Source organism: Palaemon carinicauda, chromosome 11 (genome assembly GCF_036898095.1).
Source record: "Palaemon carinicauda isolate YSFRI2023 chromosome 11, ASM3689809v2, whole genome shotgun sequence".
In the NCBI taxonomy this organism is placed as follows: Eukaryota; Metazoa; Arthropoda; class Malacostraca; order Decapoda; family Palaemonidae; genus Palaemon; species Palaemon carinicauda.
This window is the reverse complement of record NC_090735.1, coordinates 104,956,980-104,984,221: the sequence shown is the minus strand read 5'-3', so window position 1 is coordinate 104,984,221 and position 27,242 is coordinate 104,956,980. Positions and strand designations below refer to the sequence as shown.

The following is a 27,242-nucleotide window of genomic DNA, read 5'->3' as shown; positions in this document are numbered from 1 at the left end:
TAATAGGTATAAATATTTACTGTAGCACAATATTTTACTATGTAGGCATTGCAGTACTCATCCTTATTCCATAGCAGCACTAGCCTTTTATCCTTTTATTCTACTTTGTTCACAATCCTTTTTTTTTTATCTAGCTGCCTTGCCTCTTAATCCGTACTTCATAGTGCAACTTCACTGTTTTCCTCATGTGTGCACTGTATATCCTGCTAGGACTTAGCTCTGGGCCACAAATTTATAGATAGTAATTTGAAATACAAAACGAATAAAGTACAGGGGTGCAACCCCACCTAACTTAGACTGCCGGTATGACGGTCTGAACAATCCCCCTGCACATGCGCGAACATTACCATTTGCCAGTGCATATGAGGTTGATGTTTTATTTTCCTGTAATGTTAGCGTGCGCAGCTCAACATTACCGCTTGCCAGTACATACGATCTTGATGTTTTATTTTCATGCAAGCGAGCTAATGGCGGAAAAGAACCATTATACAATGTCAAGGAGAATTATGAGACCGGGGGATCGTTCAGACCGTCACACCGGTCTTCCTTCCTTACTGGTGGTTTTGGTTCCCCTGCAACCCCTTTTTATTCGCTAACGTACTCGTAACTTTGAGTCGCTCCCAAATCCTTCACTAACCTCCACTGTACATAGGCTAGACCAATTACGATACCTAATTCAGAATAAGAAGTTAAAGATATTAATTTGGGTTCTAATGTGAATCTCATACTTTGTATTTGTAAAACCAAAAATATAATCGTTGACTATAAAATTTAATGATACAGTAGTACTTCGGTATACGAGTTTAATCTGAAACGGAATTATTTTGATGCGTTCCACATGACCATAAATACTTATGTACTTTAACTTTAAACATTTAATGTAATATAAATAAGAGATTATAACCTATAACATTGAAATTAATACAAATCAATAATTGATAATAGAAAATTTAAAGTATTGACTAATTAACTCGCAATTACCTTTGAGGAGAATTGTGGCTGGCATACGGGAGATAGGAGAGGAGGAGGAGGTGGTTGCTGCTTGGAGGGCTAATCTTCCTCGATGAAAACTACGTAAAATATCGAGAGTTCTCACTCTTGAACGGCGTTTACTATCACCTGATTTATGCGTTATAGACACTTGGTTGTCTTTTGCTTTATATTCATTAATTTCCTCTTTTGAGTCTCTTATAATTTGTCCCTTTAGTAGATTTGTCCCAACATGTAATTCAAGCCTTTAACCTTTATTAGGAGTATGACTTTTTGTAAAGCAGGAAAATCCATTTAATCTTTAACGAGGTAGTCGTAGTAGCTGGTGGGTGGCAGGTGGGCCCCCCACCCAGGTAGCATAACCTTCACTTTGACTTCGGCTGCCGAAGTGTACAGACGTACTTCTCTGTGTCCTCTTATAGCTGTTTAATCTTTTGCTTTGATTTAATTTAGAATAAATAGTTTTACAAGCAGTTGTGTTTGAGTATATTAGTGGAAGAAACCATGGATATGCTGTGTTTCTTGATTATTTTAATTGTGTTGCAGTTTTCTATGCTACCTGCCATTATCCAACAGATTTGTTCCTGTCAGATGGTATGTCTGTTGCTGTTCTATTCTTTTTGTGTGTGGTCGCACAACAACGATAACAATGTGAACATAAGGAAGATGATTTTCCTGGAGTATAGCTTAGTGTACACTAATGGGGATGGGCTCCAGTCTCTTCTTTCCTTCAGTATCTGACGATCTCGAAACGAGTTAAGGATGTATCGCTTGGCTGTGCTGTTGTGGTCTCTTCCCCGTGAGGATGCCGTCATTGGCTTACATGACTCTTGAGAAGAGGAATTTAAAGTTATCCCTTGTTACTTGTCTCATCTTTGCTGAGTGTTTATTGCAACTTCTGAAGAAGAACTAGTTACTAATAGAAGACATAATCAAAGAAAACAAAGAAGTCTATAGGAGTTATGCTGTACTAAAAATGCACTGCCAGTTGGGATGCGAGGGCTTTGCCCTTCTTTTCCCCCTTTCACTCATTTTCTTTGGAAAAAGAGAGGGAATCCGCACACATCAGGAAACCACACACATTGGGAGTCCATGCCTATGCACTCCATGTGTACAGGCTCTACGTATAGACTTTTACTGTACTGTTCATCATGCATACGCGTGGAAGGACTTGAAGCATATGTACGCAGGCTCTAAGTACGGTATTTGATGCATACCAGCAGTGTCTTCATGTGTACAGTTTCTGACAGTACTAGGTTTCATGCTTATACACAAGGTTTCTAGGTGTATGGTCTCTGACCATGTTGACTTTCTTGCATAAGTGCAAGATCTTCTCATCACAAGCTTCAAGAGCCCGATCATCCATGCATATGACAGTCGACCTGCATGACCGACCATGATCATGAATTCCATGAACACAATCACCCAAGTCAATGATCACCATGTACACGATGGTTCGTGTGCAGGATCATATATGCCCATGATCAAACACTCGCACAAGCTTAAAAAGAACAATTACCATGTACACAATTTCCACATGCCAAGGATACATGCATTGTGTTCCAGATTACCTCCGGCATCTAAATGCTCCATGATCAGTTGAGCAGTATCGGTATGATCAGTCACAATGTAATCGGTCTTCTCTTCACTCTGAGATGAGTGATGAGAACAGCGCTGACAGATCTCTCCTTGCCTATTATTATTATTATTATTATTATTATTATTATTATTATTATTATTATTATTATTATTATTATGAGCCAAGCTACGACCCTAGTTGGAAAAGCAAGATAGTATAAGCCCAAGGGCTCCAGCAGGGAAAAATAGCCCAGAGAGGAAAGGAAATATGGAAATAGATAAATGATATGAGAAAACATCAACAATCAAGTATTTTGAAAATGGTAACAACATCAAAAGAGATATGTCATAATTATATGAACTATAAAAAGACTTATGGCAGCCTGTTCAACATGAAAACATTTGTTGCAAGTTTGAACTTTTGAAATTCTACTGATTTAACTACCCGATTAGGAAGATCATTCCACAACTTGGTCACAGCTGGAATAAAAATTCTAGAATACTGTGTAGTATTGAGCCTCATGATGGAGAAGGCCTGACTTAGAATTAACTGCATACCTAGTATTACGAACAGGATGGAACTGTTGAGGAAGATCTGAATGTAAAGGATGGTTAGAATTATGAAAAATCTTATGCAGCATGCATAATGAACTTTGATCCTGAAAAAGCATATGATACCACGTGGAGGTATGGTATCCTTAAAACTGTCGTGAGTTTGATCTAAGAGGTGAGTTGCCTTTATTCATTCAAGCCTTTTTAAAAAGATGGTTCTTTCATGTTAGAATAGGTAATACTCTGTCTGAAAGAAAATGCCAGGAAGAAGGAGTCCCACAGTGCAATGTACTTAGTGTTACATTATTTGCACTTGCAATTAATGGGATTTCTTCTGTGATTCCAGATGACGTTCTTCATGCTCTCTTCGTTGATGACATTTCTGTTTCATTTGTTAGAGCAAGAATGATGACAGTTGAAAGAAAGCTTCAAATCACGATCTATCGAATTATGAAATTAGCAGATTTGAATGACTTCAAGTTTTCTACAAGTAAAACATTTGTCATTCATTTCTTTTGCATTCGTGGCGTACACCCAGACCCATATATGTATACAGAAAACTATCATATTCCCTGTGTTGAAGTAACGCAATTTCTAGGTTTAACATTTGACCGAAAGCTGACTTGGGTTCACATCTCAAAAAACTAAAATATAAATTTGTTCCGTAACTGGAATACAAACCGCGCTATTTAATAGGGGTAATACTTTCGGCGTAGCTGAAATGTCATTAATTTTTAACGAGGGTTAACTACCCACACCACTAGTTAGCGGGGGTAAGGAGGGTAGCTTTCTACCGCTCCCCCTCACACACCTGTGATTGAGCTTACTTTGCTTTCGGCTCGGATGGTGAACGGACGTTGCTGTTCTTCATCCTCGCCGACAATTGGCAGCCATTAATGGTTTTTTTTTTTTTTCCCTTAGACTGTGTGTGTGAAGTTGACCTCTGCGACCATCGCACCTCCCCTGGACTTCCCAACCGCCCCTGTGGAACATTCATGTCGGCGGTCGAGACTGATCCTCATGCCCTTTGCCCTTCTTGCAGAGGTCAACGGTGTGATATTTTCAACAAGTTTAGTGAGTGTAGGGAGTGGTTTTCCTCCCAGTGGGAGAGGTTTTCGTGACGGCGGAAGAAGAAGTCCAAGCGTGATATTTCTCCTTCAAAGGGAGAAAAACCCAAGGCCTCTTCTTCCATCGCCCAAACCTCCTCCGAAGCTCCTACTCGGTCGGTCTCTTTCAAGATACTGTCGAGTAGTAGCGTAGACCAATTTATTTCTGACCAACCCTGGGTCTCGAGAAATGAGGTTGCTTCCGCTAGCGAAGCAGCACCACCTCTCCCCCTGGGGGAGGCCTTGTCACTAACTTCCGTATTTCAGATTTGGTCCTCCTTGGGTCTCACGGGTTCGCCCTCCAAGGAGGCATTGCTTGATTTCATCCACATGGGTGCTTCTGTCAAGCAGTCGTCGTCACCGTCAGAGAGAGATCCCCTGACACTTGTCAACGTTTTTGTGTCAGAGGTGTCTCATGCGACATAACCCATCTCCTCTGCTACTCCAGACTCTACGGTAGCTGCCGACTTAGTTTCCTCCGTTCCTGACCATCCTCCGAGGGGGAAACTCAGTTCATAATCGGTCTCTCCTGTTAGTGTTTCTCTCCCTCGGGGGAGTTCACTTACAGAGACTCCTCTTCGGAGGACTACTGACGGTCAGCTTGCTGATCCAACGGCCCCCAGAGGGGGCATCAGTCGAAAGGATCGCCTTCCTCTTCGCCTTAGAGGCCTTCCTTCACCTACGGTGAGGAGGTGCCTCTTTGGTTCAACGTCTTCAATGCAGTCCCCAGCAGAGGAGCCTCTAAACCGATCATCCATCACTGCACCTGCAACCAATCTTGTGACTTCGGTCCTGGACCTCTCTGCATATCGTTCGCGATCTCCTTCGGTGGATGGTCGTTCTTGTAAAGGACACGTCGACCATCCATCCAACAGACCTGCCAACCATCCATCCAACAGACCTGCCAACCATCCATCCAACAGACCTGCCGACCTTCTATCACCATTCCTGTATGAGCCTAATAAAGCTCCACCAAAGTGCGCTATTGCGCGCCATCACTCTTGCCCTGCGCACCACGCACTCTGACCAGCGGTCACCAGCAGCTTGTCAGTCACCAACGCTTCGGTGCACCACCCATCTTGCTCACCCTTACAAAGGGCAGCAACCTTACGCACTTGCGCACCAACATGCGCCTACGCGCTATCTAGATCCTCAGTGCTCTCCTGCACACCATGCGCTCACGTGCCCACATGCACACACGCACCCACAAACACCTGCGCACCCTGTGCAAACACGCTCAGGGTCGCCTATGTGCCAGCACACCACAACGCATGTGCGCTCTCCTGTGCGCCAATGATCTCCTGCGCGCCAGCGCTCTCTTGCACCTATTCGCCCTGCGCCCCCAATCTCCTACGCGCCAGCGCCCACCTGCGCGCCAGCACTCACCCGTGCGACAGTTACCTGCGCTCCAATGTTCTCCTGCGCAACAGCGCTCTCCCGCGCACCAACATGTGCCTGTGCCCCATCTTGTGCGCCAACCAACACGCCAGCCAAATCCTGCGCGCCATCACACTCCTGCGCGCAAGTTTGTAAGTGAGGCAACAACCTTGTTGCCCTCACCTGTGCGCCAACTTTTACCTGCGCGCCAGCACTCACCAGTTTTGCGCTCACCTGCGCGCTACTTTCTCTTGCGTGCATACACAGAGAGACCCGCGCCATGCGCACGAGCGCCCTCTCTCTCCTACTGATGCGTACCAACACTCCCGCGCCCTCGCGCCCATCATGATTCTCCTGCGTGCTCGTGCACGCGCAAACATTCTCCTGCGCGCGCGTGCGCTCTTTCGTCTACGGACACGCGCCAACACTCTCCTGCGCGCCCATCATGATCCTTCTGTCCTGCGCACGCCAACACTCTCCCGCGCGCCCATCATGATTCTCCTGTCCTGCGCACGCCAATAGTCTCCCACGCGCGAGCACCATTATTCTCCCTCGTGCGAGCGCTAATATTCTCCGAGCGCCAATATTTTCCTGCGTGCGAACATGCACACCAACAGGAACGCCACCCGTCAAGGTCGCCATCGCCTCATTCCCCTCCCCGCAAGCGCATACCACCGCGCATTGTGGTAGAAGGGAAACATGCAGAGGGGTTCAGGATCCCTAAGCTACATTCTAAGGCGAACCCATCTATTCCAGTAACTCCTCCCAGGGAACCTTCGGTCCCTTTCCCTTCAGGGGGTCTGTCTGGTTCAATGCCTTGATCAGATCCGTAACCCAGGCTTTCAAGCCTGTCCTGTCTGATCTAGGGCATGGAACCATGGCTTCCTCTACCCCTTTGAAGAGGAAAAGAGGAATTCTGGACGCGGTCACTTCCCCGAGGGCGAAACTGACTCCACTCAGACCATTGAGGCAAGTTCCTCGTATTCCTCAGACTAACTCTCTATCCCTTTCGGACGAAGATCTCCCGTCACCTAGGGAACCACACGAAGAGAGACTTTCCCCCATTGCACCAATGGAGGAAATCTCTCTTCACGCCGAGAGTTCCTCACAGTCTAAGAGTAGAAGGGACATGCCACACTCATGGATGTTGGAGCCTTACCTCCTTCCCCGGAAGGAATCTGTCTCCAAAACCATGCCAAAGTCCTCCTCTAGGGCTAGGATGGAGCCAGCCAGCCACTCAGGGAATGTCCGCCACTCTCCCCAAGAGCCTTTAGGGATAGAAGGAGACTTCGCTGCAAGTCCTACAACAGGAGGAGACTAGCAGGAGTCAGAACATGCATTCTGGTAGGTTCTGACTCTAATGAGGGTTCTCAACGAGTTTTCCGACCCAGAGATCCTCCGTCAAGAGGGCAAAGACACGGTCCTAGACCTCGTCTTTGGTACTCAAAAACCCTCTAAGACCAGTACGCCCTGTCCTGATCTCAAGGGGTGAAGAGTACCAAGGACAAGATTGCCCAGCATCTCTCCGAGATGTCCTCCTCCAACCGCTCCGGTACCACGAACAAGCTCCTCCCACCTCCTCGCGTACAACAGAGGAGGTACTGTACTTCGAGATCCTGGAGGAGCCTAGTTCAGCTTTTCCTCTTCACCACTCTCTGGAAGAGCTAACCAGGGGAGTCCCTCTTGAGAGACTCTCCAACCGGCAGGTCTCGTTCTCGGCAGCCGAGATCCTCAACCAGGAAAAGGTCACGAAATATGCTATGCAAGCTACTTCGTGGCTTGATATCTGGTTGGGGACCATAGGTATCCTGATACGATCTGAGGATTTATCCAAGGAACGTACCAGGAAAGCTATGGAAACCTTCCTTCTCTCAGGTACTCGCACGATCGAGTTTCTTGCCCACCAAGTCCTGAACTTGTGGGCAAATACCATCTTGAAACGTCTGGATGCAGTAGCTGAGAGATTCCACCAGAAGGTCCTTCGCGTCGAGATCAATAGGCTCAGACATTCCTCCATAGAGGGGTCTCTTCTGTTCGAGCCTAAGGATGTGGAACATGCTGCTGAGAGGTGGAGGAAGTCTCATCAAGACTCCCTCCTCCATAGGGCTTTAACATCTTAGGCCTATAAACCTCCAGCACCACAGCAGTCCTGTCCAACCAAGACCACAACGACGACAAAAACTGCAGCGCAGACAATGGTGTCTAAGCCCTTTCTTGTCAAAGACAGGAAAGGCAAAAAGTCCTCCAGGGGGAGGTAAAAATCCTAGAGGGAGCAGCCGAGGCCGCAAACGCTAGGATAGGCAGTCCCCCTGCATTTCCACCAGTGGGGGGATGCCTACAAAGTTGCGCAAACAGGTGGAAGCAACTCGGGGCCGATTCCTGCACAATCTCCGTGATCAGTCTAGGATATCGTGTCCCGTTCATAACATCTCTACCTCCCCTGACCAGGAATCCAGTGTCATTGAACTCCCTTTCCATGGGATTGGCAAGGGGGTGAGCCCTTCAGGCAGAAGTCCATGCCCTGTTGAAGAAGGGGGCTCTCCAAGAGGTCCTCGATGGACTTGTAAAGAAGGTGTCTGGAGGCTGGAGACCAGTCATCGACCTCTCAGCTCTGACCAAGTTTCTCAAATAAACTCCGTTCAGCATGAAGACGGCAGACACGGTCAGACTAGCATTAAGACTGCAAGACTTCATGTGCACAACGGACCTAAATGATGCGTACTTCCAGATCCCAGTCCATCCGTCTTCAAAGAAGTACTTAAGATTCAGTCTAGACAACAGAATATACCAGTTCAAGGTGCTGTGCTTTGGTCTTTCCACAGCACCACAAGTCTTCACCAGAGTGTTCACCCTAGCGTCATCTTGGGCACACAGGATTGGCTTCCGTCTCCTCCGTTATCTGGACAACTGGCTAAGCCTAGCAGACTCAGTGTCAACCCTTCTTCAACAGCGAGACAAACTTCTGAGACTTTGCCAAGATAAGGGGATCATGGTAAATCTCGAGAAGTCCTCTCTGCTTCCCACTCAAAGACTGGTATACTTAGGCATGATTGACAGGATAGCAAGGCTGAGAAAGGTCGCAAGACCTTTTCTCAGACGAGAAGAACTTCCAGCCCAATCGTGGCTACGTCTCCTCGGTCACCTTTCATCGCTGGCCCGTCTAGTTCCCAATGGTCGCTTCAGGATGAGATCCCTCCAGTGGCGACTCAAGTCGCGGTGGAACCAAGCACACGACTCCCCGGACATCCAGATCCCCATGGGACCTGCGGAACTGACAGACCTCCAGTAGTGGGTGACAGACGAGAATCTACGAAAGGGAGTGGATCTTCTCGTCCTCCCCCCAGATTTGATGCTGTTTTCAGACGCTTCAAAAAAAAAAGGGTGGGGGATCCACGTGCTGCACCACATGACCTCAGACCTGTGGTCAGAGTCAGAAAAGTACCTTCACATAAATCTCTTAGAGATGAAGGCCATCTATCTGGCCCTTCAACAGTTCCAACAGTTCCTGGCAAGTCACTCTGTGGTGGTGATGAGCGACAACACCACAGTAGCGGCCTACATCAACAAACAAGGAGGTACTTTTTTGCAGCAACCATCCCATCTAGCAGTAGAGATACTGAGATGGGCCAAAATCCACTCGATACCACTATCGGCACGCTTCATTCCAGGCAAAAGGAATGTGCTCGCCGACAACCTGAGCAGAGCATCTCAGATAGTGAGTACCGAGTGGTCTTTGGATCATCTAGTAGCCAACAAAGTCCTGACTTTGTGGGGTTCTCCGACAGTGGACCTCTTCACAACGGCCCTGAACTTCAGGCTCCCGTTGTATTGTTTCCCAGTCCCAGACCCCAAGGCTGTCTGGCAAGATGCATTCCAACAACAGTGGGACAACATTGACGTTTACTCCTTTCCCCCGTTCTATGTGATTAGGAGGGTACTTTATATGGCCAGAACATCGGTCAATCTTTCAATGACCCTCATAGCTCCGCTATGTCATCATGCAGAATGGTTCCCGGACCTTCTGCAACTCCTAACAGAGCCTCCAAGAGAACTCCCTCCACGACACAATCCACTCAAACAACCACACGCCAACATCTTCCACAAAGCCGTAGCTTCGCTACAACTTCACGCTTGGAGGCTATCCAGCATCTCCTCTCTGAGAGAGGATTTTCGCAACAAGTTGCGATTAGGATGTCTGTACATCTGCGAAAATCATCATCAGCAGTCTACCAGGTAAAGTGGAAAGTCTTCTGTGGTTGGTGTCGTGGAAGGGGTATCTCTCCACTCGATGCCACCATTCCAGCAAGAGCGGAGTTCCTCGCGTATTTGCGTGAAGAAATAAGACTATCAGTTTCGTTAGTGAAAGGCTATCGCTCAGCCTTAAGCCTCGCCTTCAGACTGAAAGGAGTGGACATTTCTTCATCGCTAGAACTTTCTCTACTCATACAGAGTTATGAACTTACCTGTCCTCAGTCAGAAGTAAGACCTCCCCCATGGAACGTGGTTTGAGTTCTCAGGTCTCTTAAGAGACCTCCCTATGAACCATTACGCCAGGCAACAGGTCGCTACCTGACGGTGTTCCTTCTAGCTTTGGCCTCGGCCAAGCGAGTCGGCGAACTTCATGGTCTCTCATACGACATTGCCCATTCAAGGGGATGGGGAGAGGTAACGTTCAGCTTCGTCCCTGAGTTTATTGCTAAGACTCAGAACCCGGGAGTAGCGGATCCTCGATTTGACTCCTTCCGGATTTCTAGTCTCCGTACTGTAACAGATGACCCAGACCATCTCTTACTATGCCCAGTAAGGAGTTTGAGGCTGTACCTCAAGAGAACAGCCGCAGCCCGCCCTCGTGTGCCGGCACTATTCGTCAGCACAGGAAGGACCAAGAGGAGGGTCACCAAGAACATCATCTATTATGGATTCGCAGGGTCATTGACCTTGCACTGAATCCATACCCTCCTCCGTCACGTTGCCCCAGAGCACATGATGTCAGCGGCATAGCTACGTCCCTGGCCTTCAAAAGAATTTATTCAGTGACGCAGGTTCTTCAAACTGGGGTGTGGAAACGTCAAAACACGTTCACATCCCACTACCTGCAAGACGTGACCCACAGGAGACTCGATACGTTTTCTATCGGTCCTGTGGTGGCTGCACAACAGCTGGTATAAAACCTGTAGCGCCCTATTGGACAAGTAGCAGAATGTTGAGGGCATTGTTACCCGGTTTTTAAATATTAAACTTAGCCGGTGAATATATAATAGCTGACGTCTCCGACGGCTCGACAGATTCCAAAAACTCGCGAGCGATCGCCATGAAGGTTGCGGGTGTGCCCACCAGCGCCGACTATCGGCCAGATACTGCATATACTTGTAAACAGCTCCAGTTCTTCTCTGTCGGTTTCATCGACAAGTCGATTCCACTTGCTTTATGACCTCGAGTTTTCTACCGAATTGGTGAAGTACTTGGTTTTGGTTTTATTGCTTTCGCCGTGTTGGATTATTCAATACTATCTTCAAAAGAAATGCTTTTGAAAGGAGAGTAAAAGTGTTTTGCCCTTGCTTTTTTATCTCTGGTTTTTCCCTAGAGTAAAGATGGCCGACCCTTCCCTCAGTGTACGGAAGTGTGTTTTAGGCTTTTAGTAATTATTTTATCACGTGATAAATTATTGTTGATAATTATAGATTTTCCTCTATATATTTTATATCTCACCCGCCTTTATTAGGCCTCTTCGATTAGCTTTCCATTTATACTAAACATCAAGATAAATTTTATGTTTTGTTTATATGCGGCCTTTACCTATTCCTCCCCTAGTCCGAGATGTAGGCGGTCCTAACTTGGAAACCGAAGTTAAACAACGTTGAGCCCATTCAACTTTTATTTTCGTTAAGTTTAAATCATTTGCTCTGTAAGAGTTATGAAATGAATATTTTTTAGAAAATATTTTAAGAATGATATTCTTTGATTAGTCTTCGTGCTGTTTTTTTTCAAAGATGAACTAACGTTTGGTTTATTTATACTACGCAGTTTGCGCTCTGTCGTTACGATAGAGAAAGAGAGAATCACGGTTTCACTTTGCAGAAAGAGTAAATCGATTTTGACGTTTTGTTCATTCTTCTTTCAAACTGAAGTGTTTTAAATTACTAATTTAAAGGAACTTGTTAATTTTCAATTTCTTAGTCCTTTCAGTTTTTTCCTTTGGTCAAATAACCTGTTTATTGACGAAGGGTGAGTGGGCAATTCTCTTGTGTGTGACAAGAGAGAGAGAGAGAGAGAGAGACGGAGAGAGAGAGAGAAAGAGAGAACGATCCGATCTTTATTCTCGTCCCAAGTAAGGAGTTTGGGAGCGAGTAACGTTGTTCTCGATTCAGTTTTTTTTACTCTCGTCCCAAGTCTCTGTACGGGGAGAAAGGATAAAACGTTTTTAGTTTTTATTCTCGTCCCAAGGCACTGTACGGTGAGAGATTGAAAACGTAGTCTTTAGTGAACTAGAGTTTAGTCTCCTCCCCAGTCACTGATCCTTTTTAACTTTATATATTTCCGTTTTATTCGATATATATGTATATGTTTTTTTTTTTATTTTTGCATGCGTGTTTCATTTTGTACTAATGTGCTTACATTATACGACTCATTTCGCAATTATAACCTTTTGATGTAAGGGAGAATTGCGTGCTTCAGGTAGATATCAGTTTTATTCATGCCTAATGTGAAATTATTGAAAAATACGATATCAGTGAAGTGAGTGCTAGAAAACATGTGCTGTGTTGCGGAGGGTTCGTTTGTTCGTGCTTGTCACTTGCCTAGTCCGAGACCTCTTTCAGGCTCCCATGCACCAGGGAGAAGGAATGTCGTAGGACCTAAGGGAGTGAGGAGTGTAAACCAACGAACAGACGTTCCCTCAAAGGTATCAGACGTTGCTCGGCAAGCACGTCCTTGCCATAAGACAGGAGAGACGAAGTTTCTCCTCGTCATCCGAAGACTTTTCGCAAAAGAAACCTTGGCGCAAGGTTTCTAGACCCTTTAAGCGAAAGTCAGTCCCTTCAGGACAGGTCCAGCATCCTGGCTGTAGCCATGGGGACAGCTCTGACCCTTTGCAGTCGTCGGAAGACGGTTCGCCTATTAAACGCAAGCGTAACACGGGGTCCGAGGGTCGCGGTAAAGGCAATGTTTTGCCAACACAGACGTTACCGTCGTCTCGGCCCGTTCCGACTCCCGTTGATCCTAAATGGGTTGTCCTGCAGGACATGCAGACTAAGCTTGCCTCCCTTATGGAGAAGTATGACGTTGAGCAGGTTCACGATGAACCTTCGCTTTCGAGTCGCCGTTACGCTAAACGAGACTCTGGCCGTCAGCCGCCCAAACGAGCATTTACTCGTCCTTTTGACGTTATGAAACGTGATGTCGGTAGTTTGTCACGTCAGTCACGTGACTTGGATCCTCACTCGCTGCAGTCCCGTGTTGACTTTCAGCCGCTGCCGCAGCCTCGTGTTGACGTTCAGCCGCTGCCGCAGTCTCGTGTTGACGTTCAGGACGTTCGCCAACCAGCTCAGTTGCCTTGTTTTGACGTTGAGCGTCAAGCACCGCAGTCAAGGGTTGTTTTGACTGCTCAGTCTAGGCAGTCAAGGCAGTCTCGACTTGACGTCGAGCGTCCATCAACTCCTGTTGTTGTTGCTGGTCAGTCCTTTCATCAGCGACATGACGTCGCTCCCTTGACTGCTACTGCTGCTCCTTTGCGTGTGGACTTTGCCTGTCAAGCATTGCCACCGCGGCAGGTCTCTCCTTTTCATGAGACTCGGCAATTGTCGGACGAGGTTCCTTCAGATGAGGAAGTTGCTGATCCCCCTCCTACTGATATTCCTTTGGGGATTTTGTCAGACGGAGAGGAGCCTAAAGCTGTTCAGCCCTCTATGGACTTTAAAAAAATCATGCTGATTTTTAAGGATCTTTGTCCAGACCATTTTGTAACTGCTGCTCCTCGTTCGCCTTCGTCAGAGTTTACACTAGGCCTAGCTACTTCGAAGCCGTTGTTTTCTAAGCTAGTGCTCTCTCGCTCTTCTAAGAGAGCTTTACGTTTGCTAGGCGACTGGTTGATCACCAGGAGGAGTTTGGGGGAGACAGCCTTTGCTTTCCCTCCTTTTAAACTGGCTTATAGAGCGAGCGTCTGGTATGACACGGGAGAAGTTCTCGGCTTGGGAGTTCCTGCCTCTGCCCAGGGAGACTTCTCAAGCCTCATAGACTCTCCCCGTCGCCTGGCCATGAGACGCTCCAAGATTTTATGGTCGGCTTCAGAGCTAGACCATCTCCTGTTAGGAGTTTTTCGAGCGTTTGAAGTTTTGCTGTACAATTATGTCATGCATGAACAAGGCTATCAGGGATGGCTCCAATGATCTGACAGCCACGTTCTCTGCAGGAACAAGGCTATCAGGGATGGCTCCAATGATCTGGCAGCCACGTTCACTGCAGGAGTACTTAAGATGTAAGTGCGCTCAATGTGTTCATTGTCAAGACAAACTTCACGATGAAGACTACCAAATCTGTCTTGGCAGCATTAAGGGAAGGCGACTGGATGGTCTCTCTCGACCTTCAGGATGCATACTTCCACATCCTGATTCATCCAAACTTTCAACAACATCTGAGGTTTGTGGACGGGAAAGTAATGTACCAATGTCGAGCACTGTACTTCGACCTCATTCCTGCTCCTCTTGTTTTTACTAGGCCCTTGCAAAATGTAGCAAGCTTTCTACATTTTTTGAGGATTCAGAGCCTCCCTTTATTTTGACGACTGGCTAATCACGGCGTCGTCATTATATCGCTGTCTGGAGAGCCTCTAATGGACATTAGACCTAACCAAGGAGCTAGGTCTCATAGTGAACGTAGAGAAGTCGTAACTTACAGTACCCCATCCCAGACTATTCTTTATTTGGGAATGGAGATACAGTGTCTGAGTTTTCGGGCCTTTTCGTCTCCCGCAAGAATGGACCAAGCTCTGTTAAAAGTCCTTCACTTGCAAGAGAAAAACAGTTGCTCTGTAAGAGTTTGAACTAGCCTCGTGGGAACTCTTTCATCACTGGAGTAGTTTATCTCTCTGGGGAGACTCAACCTATGCCCTCTCCAATTTCACCTAAACCATTGGAACAAGGAGAAGGGCTTAGAGAGTATCTCTTTCCCAATCTCCAACTCAGTCTAGACATGTCTGACTTGGTGGGACAGCAACATCAGACTTCGAGAAGGTCTTTCTCTTGCGATCAAGAACCCAAACCATGTGTTGTTTTCAGATGCATCGGATTTGGGTTAGGGAGCTCCACTGGACAGTCTGGAATGCTCGGGTCTTTGATCCACGGATCAGAAGGAACTCTATTTAAGGCAAGTAACATCTCTCCTTTGGCGAGATTTGTGCAAGGAAAATGAATGTCTTGGCGGACGGCCTCAGCAGAAGAGGACAAGTCATCTCCATGGAGTGGACGTTGCATAAGACTGTGTGCGAGAAGCTATGGATGACATGGGGTCAACCCACCATAGATCTTTTTGCGACTTCTCTGACAAAGAGGCTCTCGACTTACTGCTTTCCAGTTCCAGATCCAGAGGCAGCCCACATAGACGCTTTCCTGCTGGACTGGTCTCACCTGGACGTTATGCCTTTCCACCTTTCAAGATCCTAAACAAGGTGCTGCAGAAGTTCACCTCTCACGAAGGGACCAGGTTGACATTGGTTGCTCCACTCTGGCCCGCGAGAGTGGGGTTCACAGAGGTACTTCAATGGCTGGTAGACGTTCCAAGGAGTCTGCCTTTAAGGATGGATCTCTTACGGCAGCCCCACGTAAGGAGTCTTCATCAAAGCCTCCCTGCGCTTCGTCTGACTGCCTTCAGACTATCGAAAGACTCTCAAGAGCTCGAGAATTTTCGAAGGAGGCAGCCAGAGCGATTGCGAGAGCTAGGAGAGCTTCTACCATCAAGGTCTACCAGTCGAAGTGGGAAGTCTTTAGAGACTGGTGCAAGTCATCATCCATTTCCTCTTCCAGTACCTCTGTAGCCCAAATTGCAGATTTTCTCCTGCATCTGAGAAATGTTCGCTCCCTCTCTGCTCCCACTATTAAGGGCTACAGGAGCATGTTGGCTTCTGTGTTCAGACATAGAGGCTTAGATCTGTCCAATAATAAAGATCTCCAAGATCTCCTTAAGTCCTTCGAGACCTCTAAGGAGCGTCGTATGGCAACTCCTGGATGGAACTTAGACGTGGTCCTAAGGTTCCTAATGTCCGACAGGTTTGAGCCATTACATTCAGCCTCCCTGAAGGATCTCACCCTCAAGACGCTTTTCTTAGTGTGCTTGGCTTCGGCTAAAAGGGTCAGTGATATCCATGCCTTTAGTAAAAACATCGGCTTTTCTACAGATAAAGCCACATGTTCGCTTCAGCTTGGTTTCTTGGCCAAAAATGAACTGCCTTCTCGTCCTTGGCCTAAATCTTTTGATATACCTTGCCTATCAGAGATCGTAGGCAACGAGCTTGAAAGAGTACTGTGCCCAGTTAGAGCTCTTAAGTTTTATTTAGCTCGTACCAGATCCTTACGAGGTGGATCTGAGGCCTTATGGTGCTCAGTTAAGAAGCTCTCATTGCCTATGTCTAAAAATGCTTTATCGTATTTTATTAAATTTTTAATCCGAGAGGCTCATTCTCACTTAAGTGAAAAAGATCGTTGCTTGCTTAAGGTCAAGACGCACGAAGTAAGAGCGATAGCAACTTCCGTGGCCTTTAAGCAAAACAGATCTCTGCGAAGTATTATGGACGCGACCTTTTGGAGGAGCAAGTCGGTGTTCGCTTCATTTTACTTAAAAGACGTCCAGACTCTTTATGAGGATTGCTACACACTGGGTCCATTCGTTGCAGCGAGTGCAGTAGTGGGTGAGGGTTCTACCACTACATTCCCTTAATTCCAATATCCTTTTAATCTTCTCTTGAAATGTTTTTAATCTTGTTTTGGGTTGTACGGAAGGCTAAGAAGCCTTTCGCATCCTTTTTGATTTGGCGGGTGGTCAAATGTCATTTCTTGAGAGCGCCCAGATTAAGGGTTTTGATGAGGTCCTGTTGTATGGGTTGTCGTCCTGGATATAACAGCTCCTGGGAGTCTTTCAGCATCCTGAGAGGATGGCTGGGCTTCGTGAGGAAAGCGGACTAACAAGGCAGAGTAATCGTCAGAGTCAGCTTCCTTACCAGGTACCTATATTTATTTGAGTTTTGTTATGATATAACTGTCAAAAACTCTAAGCATATACGCCTTTATTGTATTAATACTGGTCTCTACCCACCACCATGGGTGTGAATCAGCTATTATATATTCACCGGCTAAGTTTAATATTTAAAAATGATATTTTGATTATAAAATAAATTTTTGAATATACTTACCCGGTGAATATATAAATTAAAGGCCCTCCCTTCCTCCCCGATAGAGACCTAGGGGACTGAGAAGAACTGGAGCTGTTTACAAGTATATGCGGTATCTGGCCGATAGTCGGCGCTGGTGGGCACACCCGCAACCTTCATGGCGATCGCTCGCGAGTTTTTGGAATCTGTCGAGCCGTCGGAGACGTCAGCTATTATATATTCACCGGGTAAGTATATTCAAAAATTTATTTTATAATCAAAATATCATTTTAGTCTGCATGAATGAAAAGGTTTGACTGGCCCTTATTCTTTTCTTCATTCTCCCCTCTCTTGGGAAAGCAGCATCCTAGGTTCTCTGCATAAGCTGACCTCAAACCACCGCAGGTAAACCATACTCCCTTGTGTACCTAGCATTAGATTAATATTGTTGCGTCCCCATACCCCGACGAGGTGGTATTGGGAAATTCCTAGTGCACAGTTTTCCATCTAAAGAACTACTGAAGAACTTTCTAGGACGAGTCAGATTTCTACATACCTTCACACACAGCTTGCGTAGGCCGCGAACCTTGCATAGCAAGGTTTTAGCAAGGTGCAGGGGCTCCTTATTTCTTGAGTGCTAACACGCTCAGATAAGGAGCCCCCGGGTAAAGCCAAAAAGCCACTTGTTCTGTAACTGGAATACAAACCACGCTATTCAATAGGGGTATTACTTTCGGCGTAGCTGAAATGACGAGCCATTAAAATTTAACGAGGGTTTACTACCCACACTGCTAGTTAGCGGGGATAGGGGAGGGTAGCTTGCTACCCCCCCCTCACACACACCTTTGCTTGAGCTCTTTTACTTTTGGCTCGGAGCGAGAACGGTTGTTTCCTCTCTCTCTTCTCGCCTATTTTGGACTGCCATTAATTTTTGTCTTTTTACTTACTTTTTCTTATACTTGTAAATATATATATATAAAAATTTTTATTGTTTATGTATATATATGTGTATAGCAATGTAGTAAGTTTTCTTTTCAGTTTTTGTGCTGTGTGTAATATACGACAACGACACTTGCGTAGAGCAAGGCCAGCAGAGTTCCACTTCGTGGGGAATGACCTCTCCCTCTCTGGTCCATCGGTCTTCCCGTCGGCATATATCCGTTAACTCGGCCGCCGCAGGGTTATCGTCATCACCTGGACCCTTTTCATTCATCTCTTATCTTCGCTTTTCCTCTTTTCCTATGGGAAACTTGGATTCTGAGCGAAGGGAATGTGGCCTTTTAAGATTGACTACGGTCTCTCTCTACTCGAGGTCGTTCACCTTTACTACAACTACGTACTATTACGGAAGCTCCTTTCCCGTTGCGGGTTAGGTTGCTATTCCGTTTGTTTGTCTCAATTATTTTTAGTGGAATCTAATTGTATTTTAACTTTTCAGCTTTCTCTGTGGGAACACTTCCCTTCGTGGGGTCAGTGGTTTTCACTATTAGTGAATATTCTTAGATGATTTAGATAATTATAATTGTTATAATTCTGTTTGTTCCTACATTAAATACAAACCCTCATTCTTTACTATAGGAGATATTCTAGCGCGAGCTGGAAAATACGGCAGAAAACCTTAACAAGGTCTTTAACGACCGGGCCGGTAGTTATCCCCCTGTTGGGGGTGGGGGACTGCCGGCCGGTAGCTACTGAGTACCTTCAATCGAATTCTAGCCATCGCAGTGGTAACACCGCTGCTCCCGCTTTTGTTTGACTGGCAGACTAGCCTTTCTTTAAGTGTATTTTTTCATTAACTTTTTCTTTTTTCTCTTTAATTAGATGTGATGTCCTCTAATTAGAGAAAATGTCCCGGGATTCCTCCGAAATCTTGTGGCACATTTATGTCACCACCGGAGGTGGATCCTGATTCCCTATGCCCTTCATGCCGAGGTCATAGGTGTACTGAAGGCTCCCCCTGCCAAGTATGTAAGGAATGGTTGCCTATGCAGTGGGATAAGTTCATGAAGAGGAAGAAGAAGAAATCCAAGAAGGATTCGTTACCTCCAGGTTCGCCGTCGAAAGGTAAGGAGTCTCGGGCCTCTTCTTCGACCCCTCGATCTCTTCCTTCAGTCTCTTCCTTGCCTCCTTCCTCCGGGGGGAAGTCAAGGAAGAGCGGCACCATTGACTTAACTCCCATTCCCCCGGGGTAGGCAAATCAAGTTGCCCCCCACCCCCCCAGTGGGATAGTTTCGTCCGTCATCGGAAATAATTCTATTACCGCTTCTATTCCAGATAACGAGCGAGCGGTATGGCCTGCCCTTGGACTTCCTGGTTCTCCTTCGGTGGAGGTGTGGAACCAGTTCCTCGCAGGCACAGTTTTACCTTAGGTCCCTTCTGTTTTGGAACCCTCGGGAGTTCTGGACCTCGCCGATATCCCGTCAGCTCAATCGGCAGCCGTTGAAGTGTCAGCGGAGGTAATAACGTCAGCCCCTGCGGAGCCTACTTCGCTCCTCGCTTGCATTACGACGAAACAACGTCGCAAGCGGGATCATCGTGATTCCTCCTCCTCCTCCTCGTATTCGTCCTCCTTAGAGAATAGGAGAGAGAGAGAGAGAGAGAGAGAGAGAAGAGGAAAAGGAGAGCTCGCTTTCCTTCGCCAAGACGTTCTCGTCGGAGAGAGAGGCGACATCGTCATCGTTCTCGTTCTTCCTCGCCTTCTATCTCTTCACGAAATGTCTCGCCGATACATGATAAGCGCTCTCGTCATAAACATAAGAGGAATACTTCCTCGCGCTATCGTTCGGCTTCGCGATCGTCTTCCTCTCACGGGGAATCATCTAGGCGCTATAAGAAGAGCTCTACGAGGCGTTCGCGCTCTTCTTCACGAGAGAGTTCTCTCAAACGCAATAAGCGCTCCCGTTGGGGCGAGGTTTAATCTGATCGTCCCCAGAGCGCAACCAAGGGAAGAGAACACTCTGAGCGCGATTCCTCTCCTTCACATTTCTTCGCGAGGAGCTCAGCTCATGCTGGGAATGCGAGAGAGAACACTTCTTCTCGCCGTCGCTTAGTATCATCAAAGAGAGAGAGCTCTCCCGTATGTCAAACTTCCGAGCGCGCAAGTCTCCGGACATATCCGCGCGAGGTCATTCTCCCTGCCCTCGCGTTTCAGACAGAACAGCACCTATTCCCGTACTTTCTAATGAATTACGAAATATGGGCTTCGCGAGAACTTTGGAAGAAGACGCAGGGGTTCAGCCCTTCTCCTCTTCGGCCGAGAACAGAGGTGAAAGGCCAGGCCGCCGATCAACGCATTCTCTTATTGAGACAGTACCGTTAATTCGGTCGCCTTCGCCTAAACCTTCAACTTCCAGGCAGGATCTTGCGCGCGCGGTGCCATCAACCAGCGCCCAGCCTTCCTCTGGATTGTCGGCATTGGAGTATGTTACCTCGACGTTACCTTCAGACATTCGGGCTTCTACCGCCCTCCCTCACGAGGAATTAGCGCGACCTGATAATTCCTCGGAGGAACTACCTTCAAAAGACCTAGAGTCTGCCTATCTGAGGGCTCTAAGAATGATGTGTAATATCTCAGGTCTCGGAGATTTACACCTGTCGCCTCGTCATACCGAGCTCCAGCTTTAGACAGACTATGTCGTCCTTCACCTAACCCTAAGACCAGAATCGAACTTCCCTGGTCTATTCACACTGAAGGCCGTCTGAGGAAGGTCTCGCAGGCGGTCTCGGGGGAAACAAATTCCTTGAAGTCTCAAGGATCCCATAAAATGCTGCAGTTTCCTTTTTCGAGGCAAAGGTGCTTTTACTTTTACAAGGTCAGAGACGCCAACCCTTCGCCTCTGACACTTGATCCCCTCACAGCAAGGCTTACACCTGGCTGCCCTGCAGAGAGACTCTTCCCTTCCAGTCTCCTTTACCGCAGCAGAAGCATCGACAATGGAAGCAGCGTCAATGTCTCTACTAGAGGCACTATCCTGGTTTGACACATGGTCTGGCACAGTGGGCTACCTTGCAAGTCACGAGGACCTTTCAAACCAAAACTCCATGCAGTCTCTGCAGGAAGTCCTGGCTGCGGGGGCCAAGACAATGGCCTTTCAAACTGCTACGGCTGCAACGATGTTGGGGAACTGGATTCTCAAAAAGAGGGAATCGGTAGTCTCCAGACTGCATAGGAGCATCGGAAAATCTGAGAAATCTGATTTGAGGAACTCTGATCTCCTACAACCTCTCCTCCTCTCTAGACAAGCAGTCTCCTCCCCCTTAGAGACTTGGAGGAAGGAGATGCAGGACACTGCAATGCAAAAGGCTGCTTCCTTTCGTCCAATGCAACAACGCCAACTCCACAACCCAAGGCAACAACCGCATCTCCACTGCCAGCCAAGAACTCCAGCCGCCCCTCTTTTACACCCAAACCTATGGGCAGAGGAAAGTCGGCTCCTCCTAAGGCTAAAGGCAGAGGGAGGAACCCTAGACAGAAATAGGGTCTCGACTCCCCCCTCACAATGCGTAGGGGGGTACCTGCAGGGGGAGTTGGAGGAGTTGGAAAGCTATGGGGGCCATGTAATGGACCACAAGGGTGCTTCGTTGGGGATACCTCATTCCCTTCATAGACTCTCCTCCTCTAATTCCTCCTCCGATCTCGTCCTCCCAGGTCCCTTGGGATCCCGGGAAACAGCAAGCCCTAGCTCGGGAGATACAGAGCATGCTTCTAAAAGACGCCATTCAAGAGGTCTCCGACTCTTCCCTGGGGTTTTTCAGTCGCCTCTTTCTGGTAGAAAAAGCCTCGGGAGGTTGGAGACCAGTAATAGATCTTTCGACTCTGAACCAGTTCGTGAAGCAGACTCCTTTCAAAATGGAGACAGCGGCTTCCGTCACCCAAGCAGTACGCCCAGGAGACTTCATGGCATCTGTAGACTTGAGAGATGCTTATTTCCAAGTGCCAATCCATCGCACATCTCGGAAATTCCTACGCTTCCTGGCTCAGGGTCGAATCTTCGAGTCCAAAATCCTGTGCTTCAGCCTCTCGACCGCCCCACAGGTCTTTACGAAGATCTTCGAACTCGTATCTTCGTGGGCGCACAAACATGGAATTCGTCTGCTAAAATATCTGGACGACTGGCTACTCCTGACCTCGTCCAAGGAGCTAGCTCTAGATCATCTGAGAAGACTTCTGAGTCTTTGCAAGGATCTGGGGATTCTTGTAAACGCAGAGAAGTCTTGCTTAACTCCGACCCAAGTCTTGAACTATCTGGGTATGTCCTTCAACACCCAGGCAGGGAGAGTGTTTCCGTCAGAAGACAGGCTTCGGAGACTGGATCAGTCCATCACCCATCTCTTGTCTCCACTACCGCCTTCAGCCAAGTCATGGCAGTGTCTTCTGGGCCATCTTGCCTCTCTAGAGAAACTAATTCCAGGCAGGAGATCGAGAATCAGAAGTCTCCAATGGCATCTGAAGACCCATTGGTCTCAAAAGTCAGATTCCCCATTCTTGGCAGTGGAGGTCCCAAGTTTGGTGCTACAAGATCTTCATTGGTGGTTGACCAGAGAGAACACCCAAAAGGGCATTCCCCTCCTAAACCTGAGTCCAAAGTTAAAACTCTTTTCGGACGCATCGCTACGGGAATGGGGTTCCCACCTAGGCCCCAAATTAGCATCAGGAGTTTGGTCTCCGATAGAGAAGTGTCTCCATATAAACCACCTAGAATTATTAGCTGCCTGGAAAGGCCTAAAATTCCTTGTAAAAGATCTACACGGACGAGAGGTGGTTCTGAGGAGCGACAACTCCACAGCCGTCTCGTATATCAACAAACAAGGGGGTACTCTGGCAAGAGACCTCTGTCTGTTAGCAGTCCAGATCTGCCAGAGGGCAGAAAGCCACAACATTTCTCTTTCAGCCAGGTTTATTCCGGGCCGGAGAAACATCGTGGCGGATCAGCTGAGCAGGCATCACCAAGTGCTGAGTGGAGAATGGTCTTTGGATCCTCGAGTAGCGAAGACAGTAATAGCTTTGTGGGGTTTACCCACAATAGATCTGTTCGCCACCTCTCTGAATGCGAAGCTTGCCCGCTACGGGTCCCCAGTTCCAGACCATCAGGCAGCGATCCAGGACGCCCTCCAACACTCCTGGGACAACCTGGACGTTTATGCCTTCCCTCCCTTTTGCCTGCTCAGAAAGGTTATCAACAAAATCAGGACCTCTCAGGACTGCAAGCTAACTCTAATAGCTCCGGCTTGGCCAAGCAGAGAGTGGTACACAGATCTGCTTTCCCTGCTGGTTCAAGTGCCGAGGTTCCTGCCTCCAGAACCCCATCTGTTGACGCAGCCACACAGTGGTATCCTCCACGGGAGAATCCACTTCCTGAAACTTCACGCCTGGAGGCTGTCCAGTCTCTCCTCAGAAGCAGAGGCTTTTCAGGAAAGGTGGCTGAACACATGTCCAGGCACCTGTGCCAATCTTCCACAAACCTCTACCAAGCAAAAGAAAAATGGAGAGTGTTTGCAGCTTGGTGTAGAAAGCGAGGCGTGTCTCCACTCGATCCCTCTCTTCCTTTAGTGGCAGACTTCCTAGTTTACCTCGGGGAGGAGAAACTCCTTTCAGTCTCGGCAATTAAGGGCTATCGTTCAGCCTTAAGCCTCATCTGCAGACTGAGAGGAGTTGACCTTTCCACCTCAGAAGATATCACCTTGTTGATTCGAGGTTTTGAGAGACCTTGCCCCCCAGTGGAGATTAGACCACCACCTTGGGACGTGTCCCTGGTCTTACGCTCCTTAAAGGGGCCTCCATATAAGCCCTTAAATAAGGCATCTGATTTCTTCCTCACCCTTAAGACCGTCTTCCTAGTAGCTCTGGCCTCGGCAAAAAGGGTTAGTGAACTTCACGGTCTATCCTACGAAGTCACCCATACTAGAGGATGGGGGGAAGTCTCTCTCTACTTCGTGCCAAGTTTTGTAGCCAAAACCCAGAATCCTTCATCTGCCGATGAGAGGTTTAGAGAATTTAAATTTTCCTGCCTCAATAGGGCAACTCAGGATACTGACTAATTGCTACGGTGCCTGGTCAGGGCGCTAAGGAAATACCTGAAGCCCACCAGACCTTTCAGACCATGCCTCCGTCATCTCTTCCTCAGTACCAACAAGGTTAAGAAGAGAATCTCTCGCAACACCATCTCTTTCTGGCTCAAGAAAGTTATTGCGAGAGCCATTCACGGAGACCCTGAGGCAGCTCAACCCAAAGCCCATCAAGTTAGGGGAGTAGCTGCTTTGCTGGCGTTTAAGAAGAATTTCTCAGTCTCCCAAGTCTTAAGACCTGGTGTCTGGAAGTGCCAATCTACATTCACCACTCACTATTTATCAGATGTGACACATAGGTCTCTAAACACCTTTTCTATAGGACCTATTGTGGCAGGTCAGCAGGTGCTGTAACTACCTTTACGCCCTTTCAGGGGACAGTAGCCATTGTTCGAGGATATGAGTTACACTACGTTTTAGAAGAACATCCATCTATCTTCTGCTCTTTCTTCTTCCTCTCATCTGGGTAGCCTAGTCTGTGACCAGTTTTGGCTGGACTCATCAATGGAAATAAGGTATGAAACTCATTTGACTCCTATCACAGGGTATAAGTTATACTCGTAGTCATGAGGGTTCCCCTTTTCAAGGTCAGGGGAACCCTTTGTATGAAAGGGTCCTGGTATTGCTCCCGACCCTATTTTCCAGCTCGCGCTAGAATATCTCCTATAGTAAAGACTTCGGGTTTGTATGTTAGGAGAAATACAAACTCTGTTATAAGTTTGTCATTTTTATTATAGTTACTCCGCTCCCCCCCTTCTCCCATGGATGTCATCTGGGGAAGGAGGGCGCATACTCAATTCTTATTTTATGTTATTCCCTCGGGGTTCCTCTTCGGAGTTCCTCCCTAGGGAATTTCCGTTAAAATAATTATTTAATTTTATTTTCCCAGTTAACTATGCAGTTTTTCTTCGTTCGACTAAAGAGTGCCAACAAAGCAGAGCTGTCTTGTTCATGCCTGGGGAATCTGCTGTCGCTGCCGTCCTTCAGAGGACGTCGTCATGGGCGTTATCCCTTCTCTTAGAAGTACTCCCGTGACAACATGCCAGCACTTCAGATCATCTTAGAACCTAAAGGAGGTTCGCCTCAAGGGGTTGGACAACTTCCCTTCCGAGGGAGGTTTCCTCCCCAGGTGTGAGGTTTTCTCCCTTCAGAGGGAGAACTTCCCATACCTTAATAAATTCATCGCCTTCGACTATGGTGGCTGCCCTTCGGCCAGACTTTTCTCCCCCCTTGCTGAGTTTCTCCTTCTTCAGGGGTGGTGCACAGTCTTGGCAAGTCTCTTCTACGAAGTGTTCACCTCTCTCGTTCGCGAGAGAGGCCACTCATAGAGACTCCTCTTCGGAGGATCGCTACTGCTAAGGTCAGCTTGCTGATCCACCGGCCATAAGGGGCATCATCACGAGTGTCTTCAGGTCTCTTCTACGAAGTGTCACCTCTCTTGTTCGCGAGAGAGGCCACTCATAGAGACTCCTCTTCGGAGGATCACTACTGATAGGTCAGCTTGCTGATCCAACGGCCCTAAGGGGCGTCATTACGAGTGTCTTCAAGTCTCTTCTACGAAGTAGTCACCTCTCTCGTTCGCGGGAGAGGCCTCTCATAGAGACTCTTCCTCGGAGGATCAAGCAGACCTTCTAGTGACCTCAACCTTGTGCTGCAACGTGGTCCTTTGGACTTCGGTCCTGGACTCTAACACGGACCTTTTACGGTCCTATCGGTGGATGCTGGCCCTTCCAAAGGGCACATCCCAGTTCCTGATCGTCCTGCCAGCTGACCTACCGATCTACCAGCGCAACCTTGCGCGGCAACGAAGGACTTCGGTCCTGGACTCTAAAGCAGACCTGCTTACGGTCCTCATCGGGGGATGCCCGCCCTTTTTCAATGGGCACATCCCAGTTCCTGATCGTCCTGCCAGTTGACCCTTCAACCTACTAGCGCGCTCTCGCCCATCTTCTTATGCGCGCAAGCGCCGACGATCTTCTTACGTGCGCAAGTGCTGACAATCTTCTTATGCGCACAAGCGCCGACGATCTTCTTATGTGCGCAAGCGCCAACGATCTTCTTGTGCGCGCAAGCGCCGACGATCTTCCGCGTGCGGGTACCGGTGGTTTCCCGCGTGCGCTCGCCGATCTTCTTACGCGCGCGTGCCGATCTTCTTACGCGCGCGCGTTCGTCGATCTTCTTACGCGCACGCGCTCTTTGGTCTTCTTACGCGTGCAAGCGCCGACGATCTTCATACGCGCACAAGTGCCGACGATCTTTCCCACGCGCGGGTACCGATGGTCTCCCGCGCGCGCGCCAATAGTCTTTCGCGCGTGCATGTGCCAACATTCTGGTACGCGAGCACGCGCCGATGATCTTCCGCGCGCGGTTGCCGATGGGCTCCCGCGTGCGCGTCGATAATTTTCCACGCGCGCTAGCGCCAACAAGAACACTAGCGCCATCAAGCGCACTAGCGCCAACAAGCGCACTAGCGCCAACAAGCGCACTAGCGCCAACAAGCGCGCAAGCGCCAATGCTCCTGCGCGCGCTTCATAGTCGAGCACGCACGCGCGGCAACAGTTCCGCGGGCATGGCCGACTTTCTCCCCCGCGCGAGCACCTGGGATCTCCCGCACGCACACCAACAGTATTGCGCGCGGGCGCCGATGGTATCTTGCACGTGCGCCAATAGTCTACCGTGCAAGCGCAGCGACAGCCTTACACGTGGATGCGCTCTGACGGTCTTCGCGTGTGCGCGTTCCAATAATCTTGAGGGCAAGTACACAGCCTTCCGTGCGCTCCGACGGTCTTCAACGTGCGGGTGCTGATGGTCTTCCGCACGCACGCGCCAACAATCTCCACGTAGTACTCTCACGCACGCGCCAACAATCTCCACGTAGTACTCTCACGCACGCGCCAATGTTTCCACTCTTGCGCAACCAATCTTACGCTTCGGTGCATTCTAGGGAGAATGCACAAACTACACAGTGCCTTACGGCACGCCAGCAATCTTCCTCACTTTCCTGCGCCCTCCTGCGCAGTTACGGTCCCCGGATTCATACGCCAGCTCTTGCCAAAGAGTCAAGGCTCGCAAATCCAATGCACCAGCTCTTGTCTAAGAACCAGTGCTTGCCTGCTCTCCAGGCAGATATTAAGCCCCAGCACCATCCTGTGTCCCATCGCTCCAGACTCACCTACACTCGCGCAATTGTCAGTAAAAAGGAGTAAAACTTTTTGGAC

General features: G+C 48.1%; 1 protein-coding gene across 1 annotated transcript in view; it reads left to right on the top strand.

Moving 5' to 3' along the window:
• The window catches only part of Galk (N-acetylgalactosamine kinase), a 200,809-nt gene that overhangs the window by 522 nt on the left and 173,045 nt on the right, over nucleotides 1-27,242 (top strand). The gene's annotated exons all lie outside the window — the stretch shown is intronic.